This window comes from Heterocephalus glaber, unplaced genomic scaffold (genome assembly GCF_053883595.1).
Source record: "Heterocephalus glaber isolate CG9 unplaced genomic scaffold, H.glaber_assembly_v1.0 deba00001481, whole genome shotgun sequence".
NCBI classification, from domain to species: domain Eukaryota; kingdom Metazoa; phylum Chordata; class Mammalia; order Rodentia; family Bathyergidae; genus Heterocephalus; species Heterocephalus glaber.
The window spans coordinates 63,497,953-63,516,428 of NW_028258317.1; positions in this window are offsets into that span (position 1 = coordinate 63,497,953).

The following is an 18,476-nucleotide window of genomic DNA, read 5'->3' on the forward strand; positions in this document are numbered from 1 at the left end:
AAGTCATTAATGTGAGTATACTTCAACATATGGTTAAGAAACCTTTGGAAATGGTTTGTGAGAGGAGTTTGGAAAGGTTTAAAAAATGGTAAAGTACAGCTTAATGAGTGATTCTGATCAAAGTTCAGAAGATCAGAATGCTGATAGAAACAAAGACTGTAAAGGTTAGACTCAGCTGGTCTTTGGTTGGACTTCACTGGCCATTGGATTAGAGGTCATACATGTTATACTCAATCAAAACATTTGCCTACATTTTGTTCATGTCCTGTGGCTTTATAGGAGACAGAGATCAAGGCAATGGACTACCTGTTTTGGTGGAGGAAATTCCAAGGCAGCCAAAAATTCAAAGTGTGGCATGGGTATTGTCAGCTGCTTTTGGTCAGATTTATAGTGAGAAATCTGGGGCAAAAATCAGAGCAGATGATAAATTTGAAAACCTCAGTATGGCTCCAAAGGAACCACATGAAAAGTTGGGGACAAAGGAGGTGTGGTGGCTGAAAAGATTAGTGCTATAAAAAAGAAAGCAAGTACTTTGAGCAGGGACAAGAAGAAAGATAACTTGAAAGCACCTCAGGAATCAGTAAAGCCCCAGCCATAACAGAATCAAAGGTGCAAAAGTGTTAACCTTTCATTTGAGAAGATTTCTTGTGACCCCTGCTTGAGAAGGGCTCCTAGGAAGCTGGTTATACAAATGCATTCCACTGAGTTCAGCCATTTAGGCCTTCAGAGGACACTGAACCCATGGTCCAAGTGGTCCAGCAGAGGAGAGTCACCCTTATCACGCTGGTTTTACCGGCAAGCAAGATTCAATAGTTATGGGATCAGGGAAATTTCCACTCAGATTTCAAAGGAAGGCTTCAAAGACCAGGAAAGGAGTCTCTGAGAAGGCAGTGCATAGGCCAAAGGTGCGTAGAGACTCCAGGAAGTTGGAGATATGAAGAACATGGACTGTCTGGCAAGCAAAGCTGCAGGCTGTGACCAGGGTCAGCCTGAGAGAGGTCATGTGGGCTGAGACCAAAACACCATAGAGGTGGGTCATCCAAGCTCTCTGGAAATCTCATTTCCATAGCATGTGCAGAGATGCCAAATATACAGATAATAGCATTTAATGTTTGTCCTGCTGTCTCTACTCTTTTCTTTTGTAATGGGAATCTATTCCTGTGCGATTGTACTTTGGGATCATGTAACTTGTTTTTTATTTTTATAGAGATTTACACTTAAGAGTTTGCCTGAGTCTCAGAGGAGACTTTGACTTGGTCATTTTATTAGTACTGCGACTGTGAAGACTTTGGGGAAGGGATTATTGTGTTTCATTTTTATATGAGATAGTTTTATGATTTTAGGTGGAAAAATGGCCTTGTGTTTATTTAGAGATTAAGCATGGTTCTAGGAGAAGTGTTGGGGTATCAGGTTGACAAATGGTGGAATATGACTATTAAACTGGATTGTCAACTTGTTTGGGCTGAAGTTCACTGGGGGGATTAATAAAGGACACTTCTGGGTGGGTCATGAGGTTATGACATTAGGTACTATATCTGGTCCTTGTGCCTTTTCTCTCTGGTGCTGTTCCTCTGTTCTGGTTCCTGGCCATCATTATCTGGTACCTTTGCTCTGCCATGTTTCTACCTTGAAGCCAATCAAACATGGACCAAATCTTCTGACGCCACAAGCCAAATAAGCCATTTCCTTCTTTGATTTGTGGGTGTCAGGTATTTTGGTCACAGTGACTAAAAGCTGACTAATACAGTTGCATTATACTTCCTTTGTGAAAATATATTACTTTTCTATAGACCAGCAATACAAATAATATATATGTATTTTATATATTTATATATAATTTAAAATAAATATGTTTATTAAATATATAATTATATTTTAGTATATTCAAATATATATGTCTATATCTATTTATTCCACCAAAAATGTATACACACTTCAAGAAAAGAAAAATAGTGTGATTTTTTTTCAACAGATGGTTGAAAATATCCCTAGAGAATATCCTGTATTGCAAAAAAATCACTGCACTGACAGCCCCCTAGACAAGAAATTGAAAACGCGCGTGCAGCAGTCTCAGTGACCGAGGTTACCCAGCAGCAGTGCACCACACTAATAAATGTCTGGAAGCTCATGGCCACCACTCTGAGCACATTTTGGAACTGTAGAGGCCAAAGGTAACTTGAATTAAACTCATGATATCTCAATACATTTAGTATTAAAATATTTATAGAAGTTTTTCTTTTCCTACAGTGTGTATGATTTTTTTTTTTTTGGCAGACTCTGTATTATATAGTTGTTTTTTTGAACATTATTCAGTAAATTACACGGTCTTTTTATTTGCGGAAGGATATCTGTGAGATGGTGGGGAGAAAGAGAAGAATAGCCGCTTGTGAAAACCCTGTTAACCATGGTCCCCCTTCTTTGGTAAAACAAACAAACAAAAACCACTACAACTTAAAAGAATACAGAAATGAACTACTTTCCTTCTGTATGTTTTATTTCAAACTAGTGATCTGTAAAACCTGTTTTTCTTAAGCTTTTTTTTCAGAGCTTCTATTCAAGTTTGAAAAATCCAAAACTCTTTAAATTTCTCTAACATGCCACGTTCATGTCTTGTGGATTTATAGAATGTTGTGATTTTACCCTGTTTGCATGCTTTCCATTGGAGCACTACCAGTTCCTGATTTTTCATGTAAGCACCATTTGATTGCTTCATACCACACTTCAGATTATCTCTGAAAATTATCACTATCAGAGCAAAGAAGATAACTTTTTACTGAAAAAGAGGTTAAGAGTTCATTTCAAATTATTTTTAAGCAAAGTAAAATATTTTCTAAATTATTCATTAAAATAAATAAATTTCTAAAATTTTAAATAATCCATTCCCTGGATCAGGAAGATTATCAACTCAAAAGGTAAGCTTGAGGGTCATCAAATTTGGAGTGGCAGGATCATATTTTTAAAACTTTATTAGTACTTTTTGTGATATATAGTTAATACATGAAGTGCGGGGAATTGGCATATATACCACATCTGATTCTTTTTACTTCCTCTTCCCTTCTCTCTCTGTCTCACCCATGCCTAGATACATTTCCCATTTCTACAAAGTCTAGACTATAATGCTAATTGAAATAAATCAGACATAGAAGATTCAATTTCACATGGTTTATCATTATGTGAGAAATCCAAAGTATAAATAATCTAAAGAACAAAATAAAACATAGATGATGAAGAGGTAGACTTTTGGATCATAGCTTTATGTGTTCACTTAATCTGGGTCAGGTGATTGTTTCTTTATGACTTGATTTTCGAAAGTCTGGGTTCTTATTGAGATAGGGAGAACATAAGGTATAAACAAGATATTTTGGAGAATATTTTTAATGAGTGAAAGCTCTTGACCCCACTTGAAGGCAAAGGAAAGGTGGAAAAGAACTCAGAAGTAGTATGCCATCTTGCTAGACAGATTCCTGCAGCAAATCTCCAAATCTGGCCCAGAAAATGTGTGTTCCAGTGCCCAGGTAGATCCAAGAAAGACAGGAAGTGAGAAGAGTGAAAATGTCCTTTATTTTGTTTAGGCCTTCTACTTCCCTGTAGAATTTCTCGTCTTTCAACCTTGTGGTGTACTATGTGCCCTAGACACAAGTCCCGGGTCTGAAGAAAGGAAGATTGCTGCCAGACGGAAACGGATTCTGTATATGAAACTGATAACTTGTGTGCGTCAGCGACTGAGACCCAGCCGTGACCGTGTATATTTCAGCACATTGCTACTGCGGGAGGAAGGCACACTAGTGTAAAATGCCTGTTGCTTTGTACAGATGGTTCATGTTCCGAAAACTCAGATCACAACTCGAGCAGTCACACCACCTTGTAGCCGGTGAGAAATAGATGCATCTTTCCTGTTAACTTTCCCATACAGTGTTTTCTTGCATCTGTGGCCCAAAGCAGCCACTTGAGCACACCTGATGGAAAAGGAGTACAGGATACAGTGCTTATTGAAGGGACAATGTGTCTGATTCTTTAAATCCATGTTCTTATTAATAAGTAGCTCTCTTCCCTCCAAATCTTTTACTCAAAACTCTTACCCAAATCCTCTTTCCAGACTTTCACTTCCATCATATCAACTCAAGAAGTTTCCTGGACACTACTTGGTTCCCACTCCCTGCATCGCAGCCTGGACTTTTTCTCATATAAATGTAGTATAATTGTATGGATCACTTGTTTGTGTCCCATCTTGAAGGAATACTTTCCTTCATTTTCTTATATCCATTGTCTCAAAAAAATCAGGCTGGGCACTTAGCTCAGTGGTGCCACCACCTGCCTTGGAACTGCAAGGTCCTGAGTTTGATCCCCAGTACCAAAATTAAAAAAAATTTAAAAAAAAATCACTTTCTTCTACAGGGTTTTGTAAACTATTTTGGTATTCTTTGCAACTTTCCAGAATGTAAGTAAAGTTGGCATGCACATGTTGCTTTCTGTCAGAGATAAAAGTGCTTTTGTATATTCCCACCTTGAATTATGCCTTCCTTTTCATGAAATTTGGGCCTATGTGACTACATAAAGAAGTGAACATGTCGTGTGCAAGAGTACAGTTCTAGGAGAGCAGTAAGCAATACTTTGATCAAGTAAAGACCTAAGAATACAATGAACAGATTATATTGGAAAACACTTCTGTAACTTTAAGTGACCCATGTTATCAAAAGTTTGATTTCATGTTTACCAAATAATGCATTGTAATAAAAAGGTACTGAGTTTAGGAGATTGATAGCAGATTACCCAAGTCAAAACTGAGACGTCGTGCAAAATGCTTTCAAAGTATTAATTAATCTTCCCTCTGTGATCCTCAGTTTATCCTTCTTACATGTGGATATAATATTTGATCTTGCTATATCCAGTTTCAACGTGTGTCATGTTTTTCTTTCCCAGAACCAAGGATTGAACCCTAGCCCTTTGCACTGGACTACATCCTCACACTTAAAATGATTTTTAAATTTTAAGACAGGGTCTCACTAATTTACTGTTACGGTTTATACCTAAATGTCCTCCTAAGAGCTTCATGCGGTCATAGATGAGGCTCTTGGAAGATGACTAAGTTATGGAGTGTTATACCCGCCTTGGTGTTAGGAAGTTTGGTCTGGCCAAAGAGGCAAGTCACCAGGGGCGTGACTAGGAGCAGCGTCTCTCCATTCTCTGCTCCTTCATTCGTTGTTTCTGCTTTGTGGCTCCCATACTCTGAGCAGCTACCCTCCACCGGGCCCCTCTGCTATGCTCTTCTGCCTTGGAGCCAGCCAACTACGGGCTGAAATGGGAGCCAAACTAAATCTCTCTTTTCTTAAGTTGTGTGTGTCTGGTATTTTGTCCAAGCTCTGAGAGAAGTGACTAAGATAATGACTAAGACTCCCAGGTTGGGCTCAAATTCACCCTCCTCTTACCTTAGTCTCCCAGAGTGTTGGGATTATTGCTATATATAATCATACTCAGATTCAATTTCTATGTTTTTTGTGAATGGTTTTCTGAAGATAGGTGAACCAAATTAAAATTTTTGTAGATAGCAGAGGGTTGCTTTGTCCCTGAGCTTTCCATTTTCCCACCTCTCCCAAACTCTATTTTCCTTTAATTTTTCATGTAAAATTTCCATAGTAACCTCCAAGGTTTATGCACACTTCTTAATTAAAAGAATTATGGTTTGGCAAGTTTTTGTTTGATACATTTTCTTCCATCCTAAGTTTCAAAGTTTTGCTAATACCAAAACAAATCAAATAAAAACAAAACATTTGTCACATCATAGAATTAATTTGCACAATTAAAATCCAAATCATTTTAGGATATAAACTAAGTTGACTATCCTGACTTAATGTTTTCTGTAGACACAATATTCTTTATAAGTTTTTTGGTGGAGATATGTTTGAATTTTCAATCTTAAGGATGCACAACAGTTTTTGTAGATATGAATTATATTACTGTTATATTGTTTTAATACATTTTAGAGAAGCAAAGTGTCTTCATATCACTAAACAACATCTACTTCCAAGTGAAGAGGGAACAAAAGCTCATAAAACTGCAATAAAATATTTATTTGTCTTCAGCAATAAGGTTAATTTTATCACTGTAGATTTACGACCCCGGAAATTTGTTGCTGGATATTTAATATATCAATATAGCAGAACAAAGTGCTTGTGTTAAGAAATGTGTTCTAAAACTTGTGATTTATCAGACAGAACATATTTTCTTTTTTTTTCATATGACTTACTAAAACAGTAGCAAAATTGAATTAGTGTGGCATAAAGTTTAATTGCCTGACAGAAACATTTGATATTGCATTACTATTTATGTACAACATATATTGGACTTGTGGATTGCCATTCCCTTTGACCCCCAGACTGACTGGAGAAGCTCAGGATAGCAACAGGGTCACAGTGTTAGTGTCTGGGAATTTTCTTCTGATTGTCTCTTCCTATCACAGAGGAAGGAAAAATCTCTGTAGTGGCCTTTCCAAAAGGGAATACAGAAATTTATCACTTGCTGCCTCCTCTAATGAATTATTTGTGGAAAGCCTGTCTTTTCAGGAATTTCACTACTCTTCAGTGCTATAGCACCTTGAGACAGTGTGCCTTAGTGTCATTCAGTTTATGCATCTGGAACTTTATTTTTTATGATGAAAATAGCCTGATAGCAGAAAGTTGTAAAAGAACATAGTAAATCTACAACCTTCAGATCTCTGTTTTGAATTGTGACTATAGCTATGAATTACTCTTTCCGCTCTCTTTTTTCCGCTTTTCTTCAGAGGTTCCATAAGGAGTAGGTATATACTTAGGGGAAAAAAATGTAGTCTCTTGAGATTGTAATGTAAGAGTTGGATATCTTCATGTTCAGAAAGGTTAGAGAAATGTAATCTGGCAGAGGCAGAGCAACTTTATTCCCCATAATCCAGCTAGCACAGAACTTGAGAATAGAGCCACTAAAATCAGGGACGTGGCCATAGAGTTTATAACTAAGGAACACCTCAATTTTTATCCATAAAACATGGAATAGCTAACCTTTTTGTGTATTGCTGTGTGAATTTCTGATCAGAAAAATATCCCCCAGGGAGTGGTTGAGTCTGAGTCATTATTATAGAAAGTAATTGAGCAAATAAAAATAGGTACTGTGGAGGAGATGAAGCCAACAGTTTCATTTTAGTTTGATTTAAATTAGAAAAGAACTAGACTTATTTCTCCCATGCTTATGTTTCCTGAAGTCTTGATAATTCATGTTTTTAAAAAATATATATTATCAAGAAAACCACTTGCTTTCCTTCATCTTCTGATTTGTTCTTTTTTCATTGCATGTTTTTGGGAGGAGGGAGCATGTGTAAATTGATAGTGTCTATAGGAGGGGGGCATTTTCAAGTTTTTGCACTATGTCACATCCAGGGCTCTCATTTCTATCCCTAATCCCTATATATTGATTATCTAGGCAGAGAAGATGTTAAAAAATGCAAAGGTTACACCTGACTCATTAAGTAGCGCATAAGTCTCTGTCTATAAATTTTACTGAGACTGATTCATTAAAGTCCAGTATTGAAATTTTTAATGTGGGAAATTCCAATCAAGAATTTTTAAAAAACTTAAGTCTATAAAACTTGCAGGAGTTCATGGCAGAAAATGATACTATCAATTAATCTCAAGGCAACATAGTTACGTGAATGTTAGTGTTTAACACTTTCCTTCTTGGATCCTTATTAAAATGGTCAAATGAATTCAATAATATAGAAAGCCTCACATCAATTATCTCTTACCAAAAGAAAAAATTTACAAAATGACTATAAATAAGAGCAAAATCAAATTATACTCCATTTCAGAAAAGTATTCACAAATGCTAAGAGCAAAGGGTGGGCAAAGGTATGCAAACCCCATTTAAATAAAAAAGATGTACAAGTAGCAACAGTAATGCCAAACAAAGTAGCCTCAATGCCAAACATATTAAATGTATCAAGAGTGCTATATTTATTATTAATGCAAAGTACAATATTAAAAGAAAATATAAAAACTTGCATCACTTGCATCAGACAACCTAACATCAAAACATATAATAAAATCAAAGTATGCAGTTGGGAAAAGTCCAAAGGTTGAAAGAAACACAATACTAATGGAAAACAGATACATATTTTATAGTCCTAGAGAGATCACAAACACACAATTTAAATGAACCAGTAGTCTACAGAAATTTACCATTTATTTCCTAACATGCATTGAACATTTTTGAGGAAAAAGAAGGCACAATATACAGATATTGATAGAAAATGCATGGTTTGGCTATAGTGCAATATTTAAAACATAAGAAAATAAAATGAATAATATTCAATAACATCATCATCCCCCAAATTTTTCAAGATTGTGTCATGATTCTTTCTATTTCAACACAAATATTTTCTTTCATAATTCTTTCAGCTTCTTACTCTAAAGTTATTCTATATGGCCATACTCCTGCATACTAAAATCATTGTATACTTTAAAAATTTTGTTAACTAATCTCTTTGTTTACTAATTTTGTTTACTGTGTTTGATTTGGTCACTTTGCTCTAAATAGCTCTAGTTCTGGCAAACATGTTTTAAAATAAAAAGAAGCTAGAGGGAGTAAAAAGATATTAAAATACGTATGTGGATCCTGTGGTTAGTAGGGTTATGAGTGACTCTTGCTTCATAGAATTCACATTTTTCCCTAGATAAACTTTTTATAATTGGGAAAAAATCAATAAAATGATTAAATCAGATTTCCTTCAATATTGATTCACTTGTTGATTTAAGAGAATTTTTACTACCTGGGAAGTTTTCATCTTCCCATTATGCATCTCTCCATAAGCAAAAGAGGTGTTCCAGCCTTTTGTTCCTTTTTCTTTAATTAGACAGTGGGCAAGAGGATGTGTCAGTAAATCTAAGTGAAGCGAATGATCATTATCTGCTAGGTAACCTGGAAAGGGAAGAGATCCCATAACTTTGAATACATTCTCCCTGAAAACATTGAAATAAATCTACCCTCATATCCTCAGTGAGAAATATGGCCCTGAAGAGAGGGATTATCTCTAAACAAACAGTAATAAATATACAGCATGTATAAGCAAACCACAAAAGGCAAATACCTATATGTCAAAAGATCATTGCTTTAAAAAACATAGCACAGTATGTTCCTTTCATTTGTCACTTGACGTTTATGGAGTCTTAGTGCCTGCCATAAACAAATAGAATGTGTGAAACAGTCTCTATCTCTTCTAAATTTTAGTATGATTCTTTTCTGAATATTTTTTATTAAAATTGGTATAGCAATTCATTATGCATCTTATCTGATTTAATTCCTTTTTTATTTGTTCAGAACAATAGGGCTCAGTACCTGAGAATTCACAATGAAATCATCAAACCTCAAGATATATCTGCTTATTTACAATTAAATAAATTAGCCTCTTAATCTTTTAATCTACTCTAGAAGCTGAATAATTGAGCTAGAACAAGGACTGTTACATCTGATTCAAAACATTTGGGGGTCAGAGTCTCAGAAGAGAGATTTTTCACAACATATTTATTTGCTCTAATTCACATAATTGGTACATTAAAACGAACAAATTGGAAACAAGCAACCAGAGGGTGTTGGATTAGCAGGAGTCTTAAAAGCTTTGCAGCTTCTTCATATAATTATTGAGGAGGCATGTTTAATTAGTGCAACATGCATTAGTAACAATTAAACATATTCAAGGCCGAGAAATTAACACTTTTACAATTTATAGTCAGCATTTTAATTTTATAATAGTCTCAGCCCAGAAGAAATGTTATTTTATTGCAGTGTGGTATTCTGATTCTGTTACACTGGAAATCACTCTCCTTGATAGCACTGTAATACATTAATTTATAAGTAGGAAATTGAGATTTTATATTTTCTAGAGATACCTATGTAAGACTCTCATAAATGTGAAAGTTCAGTCCTCCAAAGAATGAAGATGCACATACAATTTCAAGTGACTATGCTTTGCTAGCTGGACTCTTTTTGAGCTGAGTGAAAAATAGAATGAAGAGACTTAAAAAGTTGCTCCATTTCCTAATCCCACATCTTGTACCTCAATTGAAAGGGGTTAAGAGCCCATTAAATTCTCTTCTTGGTCCATAAGCTTCTTTTCAGTACCTTTCCCAGGTTGTGAGGAAAATTTCCCGAAGGTTAGCCATTAAAGATTACTGTACTCCTGAAAATCCTTGACTTACATCTTGAAACATGGGGTCATTTTAATTATCTATGGATGAAAGACAGTGGTTTGACTTCAGCTGACTTTAGGTGTCTCTTATGATGTATAGCATCTTAAGGTTCTGAAATACTGACTCTCATTACAGTCTAAGAAATTGCTGTATTTTCTCAGTGTTTAGTTTTTATTTCCATTTTTTGTAGCTGATTACTACTAATGCATCAACCTCAAATTCTATGGATGAAGAAATAAGCTATAAATCTGAAAAACAAGGGGCTTGGATATTTATAATTTTTACAATGAAAGTACCCTCTCTTTGGTTAAAGCTATCAAAATTACCATCAATACTTGCTGTAAGAATCAGAGGCTAAAAAAGGCGATAGAAATATGAAGGTGTTTTCTAATAATTTATGTTTATGAAATTTTTTACATTGAATAGTGATACCATTTATTTTCTCAAACTCTTTTTAGGGTAGTTTTCTGAAGGAAAATAAATAATTCCACGTGTAATATATTTAAAATATATATTTATTATAAAATTGTTCTATGTTAATTGTGATTAATATTTGGTCTTTTCTATATAAATTGAAGGTAAGAAATCAATACAATGTAGGCTGTGTAGGGGCAAAATAGACAAAAGAAGGCTGATAGTCTTTTCATATTTGAGGCTAGAATCTCTGTAATTTTGATGAATTTACTGAGGTCCAAGGCCTTTCTTTTAGTTGTAAAGTTTAGAAATGTAAAATTTTAGATTACTGATTATAATTTTTCTCAAGAGAAGGCTTACAAAAAACCAAATACATTAGAATAGAATTTAAGTTCTAGGTGGAATAACAATGCAAAAATTACATTATTCTGTACCTCTTTAAACTGTTCTTTGTCCTATAGGCTGGGCTAACTTGGGTATTAAACATAATATTTTTGAACATTTTAGTACCTATGTTGTGCCTCAATAAAATTTACAAAGTCAGAAGGTGAGCATGTAATCAGAAAACAACAAAATCCAATGTTTAGTGGGATGACAAATTAAACTGTTGCCCTTTGAACTGTAATCTTAGTCCTCATAACATTGTGTGCCAATACTGTATTAGAAGCCAGGTTTTGTGTTAGTATTTGGCACTATAGTGTGCCAAATAGGTGCTATCTCTCAGGAGAATACAATAAAACCAAATTGAATGACAAAAACACAAAATAGTACATAACTTTGGAAACCAAATTGGATGTTAAGACAGAAAATAGTATGAATTTGGGCATCAGTTTATGAGCTCAGGACATATTTCGATGAGCAGATAGTATCTAGCTGAAGGAAGAAGGAAGAAAAGCAGCCAGCCATGTGAATAGGAAGGTAAAAATCATCCTAAGCCAGGAAACAGATTTAGACTTTTTGTATGGTTAGTGTATGATGTATTGAATGGGCAAGGAATGGTTTGTGTTGAAGGAAAATTCCACTTTTTTGCTTTTTCATTCCTCTTCCTCCTTCTCTTTCTCCTCCTCCTTTCTCTCCTTCTCATCCTTCTCTTCCTTCTTTTTTTTCCCTTAAATCTTATCCAGTGCTTTACCCCCAATCATAGAAATGAGTCTATCTCAAAGATGTCCCAGTTATTTCCAAGACATTGACAAACTACTGCCTTATATGTGCTCAGGACATATTCTGTTGACTTCCTTTCACCTAGCTGCCCCCTGTGCCACCACCGTCAGCCGTCAGTGCCAGAGGGGCTCTGAGATCACTTGACTGGGCCATCCTGGCCTTTAGGGAGGGGACACTGTTCTGCCCTTGCTGACCTGGCTTCACATGTGGGTGTATACTTTTTTATTTTTTCTTTCAATGTAGCTGAAGCAAGATTAATGAATTTTAATATGACTTTACTGAAGCTCAGGGATAATGAAAGAGACTTTAAACTATCACATAAACTCTTATCATCATAGAATCTCTCACCAGGTCAGTTATTGGCCTGGCTCTCCATCTGTCACCATTTGCCCTGGGTCACTTTACCCCTCTATAATAGATTTGCTGTAGAACTTTCAAAATGTTGCTGTTCAAGTCAACATGCCTCCTAGGTCCAGAGGGAACAAATGATGTCCTCAGTTCTAGCATAAGGCCTAATTCTTCAAGTCATGACACCTTGCTCTAATATTAATCTCTTTGGGATAATTAATACACAGAGCTGTGATCTACCCTGATAGCACTTACTGCAACAGATAATCACAGTATAGTCTTAATCCTTTTGATTTGGTTCCCAAAATCGATATTTTTCCATACTAGCAATGGTCATATTTTACCCTATGATAAGCCAGTGTGGTTTGGCCAAAGAAAATTTTTATTGACAAGGTAATTTAAATATCACATGGCCATTGCTTGGATGTGAATTGCTAATTTTTTCTCTAGTAGTCTACTTTTTCTACATTTTTATAAATAATCATCTCTATTTTTGAGTGATACCCTGATTTTTATATATGGTAATAAAACAACTTGATTGAATTATCTGATTACAGTAAAGTGTATAGCCCTGCAGTCCTTCTATCTTATTCAGATGACTCTGTTTTTCTCTGTTCTATTAAAAATGTCTTAATCTCATAGTTTAACTCTTACAAATCAACTTAATTTCTTACTTTTTCAAGACTATGGAGATATCTTCTCGTAGCTACCATGCATCTTCCTATCACACACCAAGGCAAATATCCTACAGAACACTTTTGATTGAACAACAATGCAAATCTCCTGACATAAGAGAAAGTTCCAGGATTGAAGGTAGTTGGGCAACTAACTAGCTCCACTGCCCTCCATCTCACTTTTATAATTTACAAAATAAGAACATTGGACCAAATGGTTTTAATTAACCATATGTACTGTTTGTACAGCTCTAAAAACCTGTAAGATAATATTTTTAGACTTAGATATTCAGGCACAATAGTTTTGGAGAAGTTTAAATGGCAGGATAATTTATGGTGTTCATCAAGTTTTAATTGCGGTAGCTTCAGTTTTTGTGGTTCAGTGTTACAGAAAGGATAATTTCATGCTCATTTTCCTCATTACATAGGATGTTATACATAGAAAATCTAAGAAATCAGTGAAATTCAGGGACTAGGAATCTGCGTAGTAAACAAAAACAAGGCACTTCCTCTGGGACCTTTGCTGGTAGTTCCTATGGGCATAGGGTGGTAGTAACAGCAGGAGCTCCTTTCAGTTGTGATTTGGAAATTTAACTTCAGAGTCATAGACAAATGGAAAGAACCTTAGGAATTTGGGTGGCTTATTGTCCCAAGAGGATCTTTTGTGTTTAGTAGTGACAATGAATCTCTAATCATTTGTTGTTTACTTGGTTTTGCATGAGACAGTTTTTCTTATTTTATTTGACAAAATATTTACTTAGTTTTCCTCTAAACCAGAGATAATGCTCTAATTTCTATAAAACTCTGATTATTTCCAATTTTCATTTATTTCAATTTTTTTGACTATACCAATCTGTCTTGTTTGGGATCCTTCAAAGTAATTGTATTTCTCTGAAAACTTGACCCATGTATTTTCTTATTGAACTTTCAGCTCCTAGAAAGACAAAAGTATTAGGCAATTGGATGCTATGTGGTTCTGGTATTCCAAGGTACACTTCCACTTGTCAGCAATGTGATCTTGGTCAAGCTGTGAAACTCTGAGCTTTAGCTTCTTTATCTGGTAAGGTAGGAAGCCGGCATAGTGCTTTATAAGATTGATGTGGCATCCCTGTCCACTAACAATGGGAGGTATTTACTGACACAAATAATAGCTTGACCCCTGTTTGTTCAAAGTGTAAGAGTATAGTTCAGCAAATTAACATGTCTTTTGGATGGAGAGATCCTCAGATAACAAAGAATCGATTCTCAGCTGGTCAACTCATCCCCTCCACGATACTGTTATGGGGTGAGAAGAAGGAGATTCACCATGAAGCAAGGCTTAGATGCAAGAAAATTGTTGGCTGGAACTTCTTCATATGTAACAAAAGAATGTATGTCAAGAGTTTTGCAACTCTGGTATAATTGTAATGTTGGTATATTATTCTCAGCTAACATTAATCAGAGTCCCATTTTAACGTATCTTCTGCATTCTTTTATTTTTATTTTTCTTCTATTTTCTCTTTTCATTGAATTCTTGACCTTTTTCTGTTTTTGTGTTTTTCTATAGAACTTGATAAATACACTAACACAGATTTAGACATCAGAATGGCTTCACTGAAATCACAGCCCCATCAACAGCTGGCAGTTAATCAACCTGGTTAGACTTTCTTCACTTGAAAAATGGGATATTAATAATTTCTACATCATTTGGCTTATTTGTTAAGAATGAGATAGAACACATGCAAACTAGTATAAAATAGTCATCCACAGGTATTACAAATCTCAAAATATGAATGTTCCATAAACATTGAGTAAATTTAGAAGAGTTTTGAAATACTTTCTTGGTGCTGTTCATTTTTTCTTAAAATTCTTTTTCTTTTGCCTCTTTTATTTCTCTCATCCTATCTTCTGTTGTACCATTTTCATCTTTGTTTTTTTTTCCCTCTTAGAAATCATCTTTGAAAAAAAGTCTCCTTTTTAAAGCTTTCCTGATTCTGTAGGCAAGATTTAATCTAAATGCTCCTTTTCAGTCTCCCATACAATTCTATGTTTACTTTAATCTTGGTACTTGGTTCGTTTTAACAGAATGTTGTATTTATACATGCCCTTCAATCGTGCACCGAAACCTATTTAAAGGCAGTGATACTGTTAACAAATCTTAAATAATATTATGTTAGTTTTTATGCTCTCTGGGCTATTCTCTCTCTCTCCTTTCATCTTTCCTTCTTGACTCCACCTTTTCCTTCTGCAGCATGGACCCATTTTGGCCCAGCTTTCTCCAGCATTGTTTCAGTATTGTCCTGCTTTCCCCTTTGCTTCTCTATTCTTACTTTCTCTTCCCCATTCTATCTGACACTTTCCATCTAAATCTTTTGTTTCTGTTTTTATGACCACCAAAAACCATTTCCAGTATCACTCTTGTCTTCATTTCTCCTTGTCTTGTCCACTGTCAGCCACAAGCTCCTATGCTCTCATCTCCTAGAACATCCATGGATGACATGATTTGTTTAGAACATTTGAAAGACAGCTGGAAATGTTAAAAACAGGTAATTTAAATCAGTTTTGTTTCCCTTCAGGCATAGCCTCTTCTTTCCTATTCGGACTATGGCTTGGTCTTGAAGCTAACTGAGCCTTTTATACTCATACCCAGGAAACAGAAGGTGTGAAAACTCAAGTCTGTTTAAGATACAAATTTGTCAAAACATATAAGCAATTCTATTCAAGGTTACCAAAGAATAAATATGCTGGGGGTACAGATTTACTCCAATTTTAAAATAGACTCTAAGTGCCTAATTGGTGATATACCATTAATTCACTTATATATAACATAAAAACAATTTCATAGAAGGTATAGACATGTTAATCCTAAAGAAAGTAAACTTCATTCCCAATGTAGTAATAAATTGCATCTAATTAGCATAAATAATATAACTGATGGATTTCCCTGTGTATATAAATTAAAGTTTTCTTAGAACTTCTACTTCCCTTTGAACAACTCTGGTATGACTTGTATCTAGATGTTCCCCCAAATCCTCTTGGGCTCATAGATGGAGCTTTTCAGAGGTGGTTTGATCTAGGGTCTGTGAATATGGAATAAGGGTGTGTGATATCTGGACTAGTCCCCTAGTTGGATTAGTATAGTTCTGGGTATGGCTGGATGGATTTACTGAAGAGAGATACCCCCACTCTAGGTATGGGTGGCACCAACAAATAGGCTTGTAGCCCAGGTGGAATAAAAAGGGAGAGAAAGAAGGCAAGCTAGCTGTTTGCTGCTACTGCCTTCTGCCTGCCTTGCCATGGACTGTTTCTCCTCTTTTATGCCCCTCTGCCATGCTACTCTGCCTTAGTGACAGCCAAGAGTGAACTCAAATTTCTATCATGTGAGTCAAAATAAACTTTTCTTAATGAAAAAGATTGGTTTGCTGAAAATTACTTATCTTTTGTCAATATAAACCCTCTAATCTATACAGGTCTCAATGTCCTCATTTAAGAAATGAATTAAATGGGTTACCTATAATTTCTAAAAACTATTCCAATGTTTATATTCCCTAGGCATAAAGGCTGAGCCAAACACTGTATCTTCTTTGATGATTAACCCAGTTCATAAAAGGGTTACCAGAAAGATTAAGCTCTCAGAGATCACACATGCCTATCCATGTAATTGTAGTACACTGCCTTTTTATAGTACTCAAAAGAACACAATATATACTTGTCCTATGATATCATAAGGACTTTATTCAGACCCCCTTCACATATCCAAAGCAATGCTCAGGTCTTTTATATAAAGTGACTTAGGAGCTGGTGATTTAGCTCACTGGTTCTGCCACCTGCCTTGCAGGCACAAGGTCCTGAGTTCAATCCCTGGTACCAAAAAATAAATAAAGAAAGAAAATGGCCTAATATTGGCATACAAGCTATACATGTCCTTTTGTATACTTTAAATTATCTCCAGATTACTTATAATAACTAATAAAATGAAAATGATACATTAGTGAGAGCTGGGGATTTAGCTCAGTGGTTCTGCCACCTGCCTTGCAAGAGCAAAGTTCCAAGTTCAATCCCCAATACTAAAAAAGAAAGAAAGAAAGAAAGAAAGAGAGAAAGAAAGAAAATGATACATTAAAAGCTTCTATACTGTTTATTTGAGAAAAAATAAAAAATCTACATGTTCAGTATAGGTGAAATCTTTTAAATACTTTTTTTATCTGTAATTGGTTGAATCTGCAGAAGGGAACTCACAGATACTCAAATTTACAGAATTAAGGTCATTGTGGTATCGTTTTAAGATTTCCCTTTTTCTTAGATAGGGAAGGTAGAAAAATGCGTTTTATTTTCTACATTTTTGGTAGTAGAATCCTTTCCTTATCCCCGAAATCTTGAAAAATGGGCAGGGCTTTGGCCAGTGGAGGTACGGAGAAGCATTGCAGATGGCACGGACAATGTGAGAAAAGCTAGAAGGATGACTAGAATTTGAGAATGATTTGTGATTCTTTTTTTTATAAACTCTGTCTTGTAGAACATTGGCTTTGGGTAATGTGAACGTAATTCCGAGGACACAATGTTTGGGAAAAGGCACATACTATACTCTCCTGTCAGCCATTCTACTTACACATTGCTGCATTATAGATTCTGAGAAGTTTTGCAGGAATGAATTGATTTAAATTTGATAATCAATTTACTTGACACTGAGCCCTTTTTAAAGAGAAAATCTTTAATCAGCAGACAGAAGTGTATTTTGTAGAAGGCCAGCTTAAGAAATGGCAAGATGAATAACTCTGTGGTAGGAAAGCATGCAGTGTTTTCCATACAACTCTTCATCATTTTGTGCTCTAACACTTGTTACTTTGCAAGACTCAGTTTTTTTTTTTTTTACCTTATGCTCTTTTTGATTCATTGTATCCCTCAGGAGCTCAAGAGTTCTGGTGGCTTCATCTCTCTTGTGGTTTCGGAGAGCTCTTCAATATATTTTGTGGTTGCTGGCATTCATCACTCATTTCCTCTTGATTCCTTTCTTTTCTCTTCAAATGTCTTATGAATACAAGCTAATAACTTTCTTTAACTTCTGTCATCAAATCTGGCTACCTCATTGATCATCACTCTCTCAGCTATGAGAGGCAATATTAACTCATTTTGTGTGTGTAGAAATGTAGTTCAGAAATTGACATATGGCTTGTGCACAGTAAAATTGTATTTATTTTCTTTCTTTGTTTAATGGTATCCAAACACTACTCAAATTCTTAAACTGAAAGTACAAGGGCTTAATTTATCCAGCTTATTAGAACATCATTATTATTCTTTATTTCCTTACCTATCGTAATATTACCTACTGCAGTATTCAACTTTGTGTCATTGTCATGAAATACTGGACATGGGCTACTTGTGATGAAGAATAGATTTATTTATCTTACAGTTTGGGGAGGTTCAAGGACAGGGCTAACATTGGCTCATTTCTTGTCTGTGCTCCATCATGGTGAAGACAAATGGTGGGAGCATGCATGGAAACAAATGATCATATCTAGAACCAGGAGCAGAAAAAGCTCGGCAGGGAGATGCTCAGGCTCATGACACCAGTGTCACCCTACCAGAGCACACCTTTCTCAGCTTTCCCCACCTGCCGACAGTAGCACCCTGCAGACCAAGGCTTCGCCCATGAAGGACAGAGGGGAGATACTCAAGCCACATTCAGATC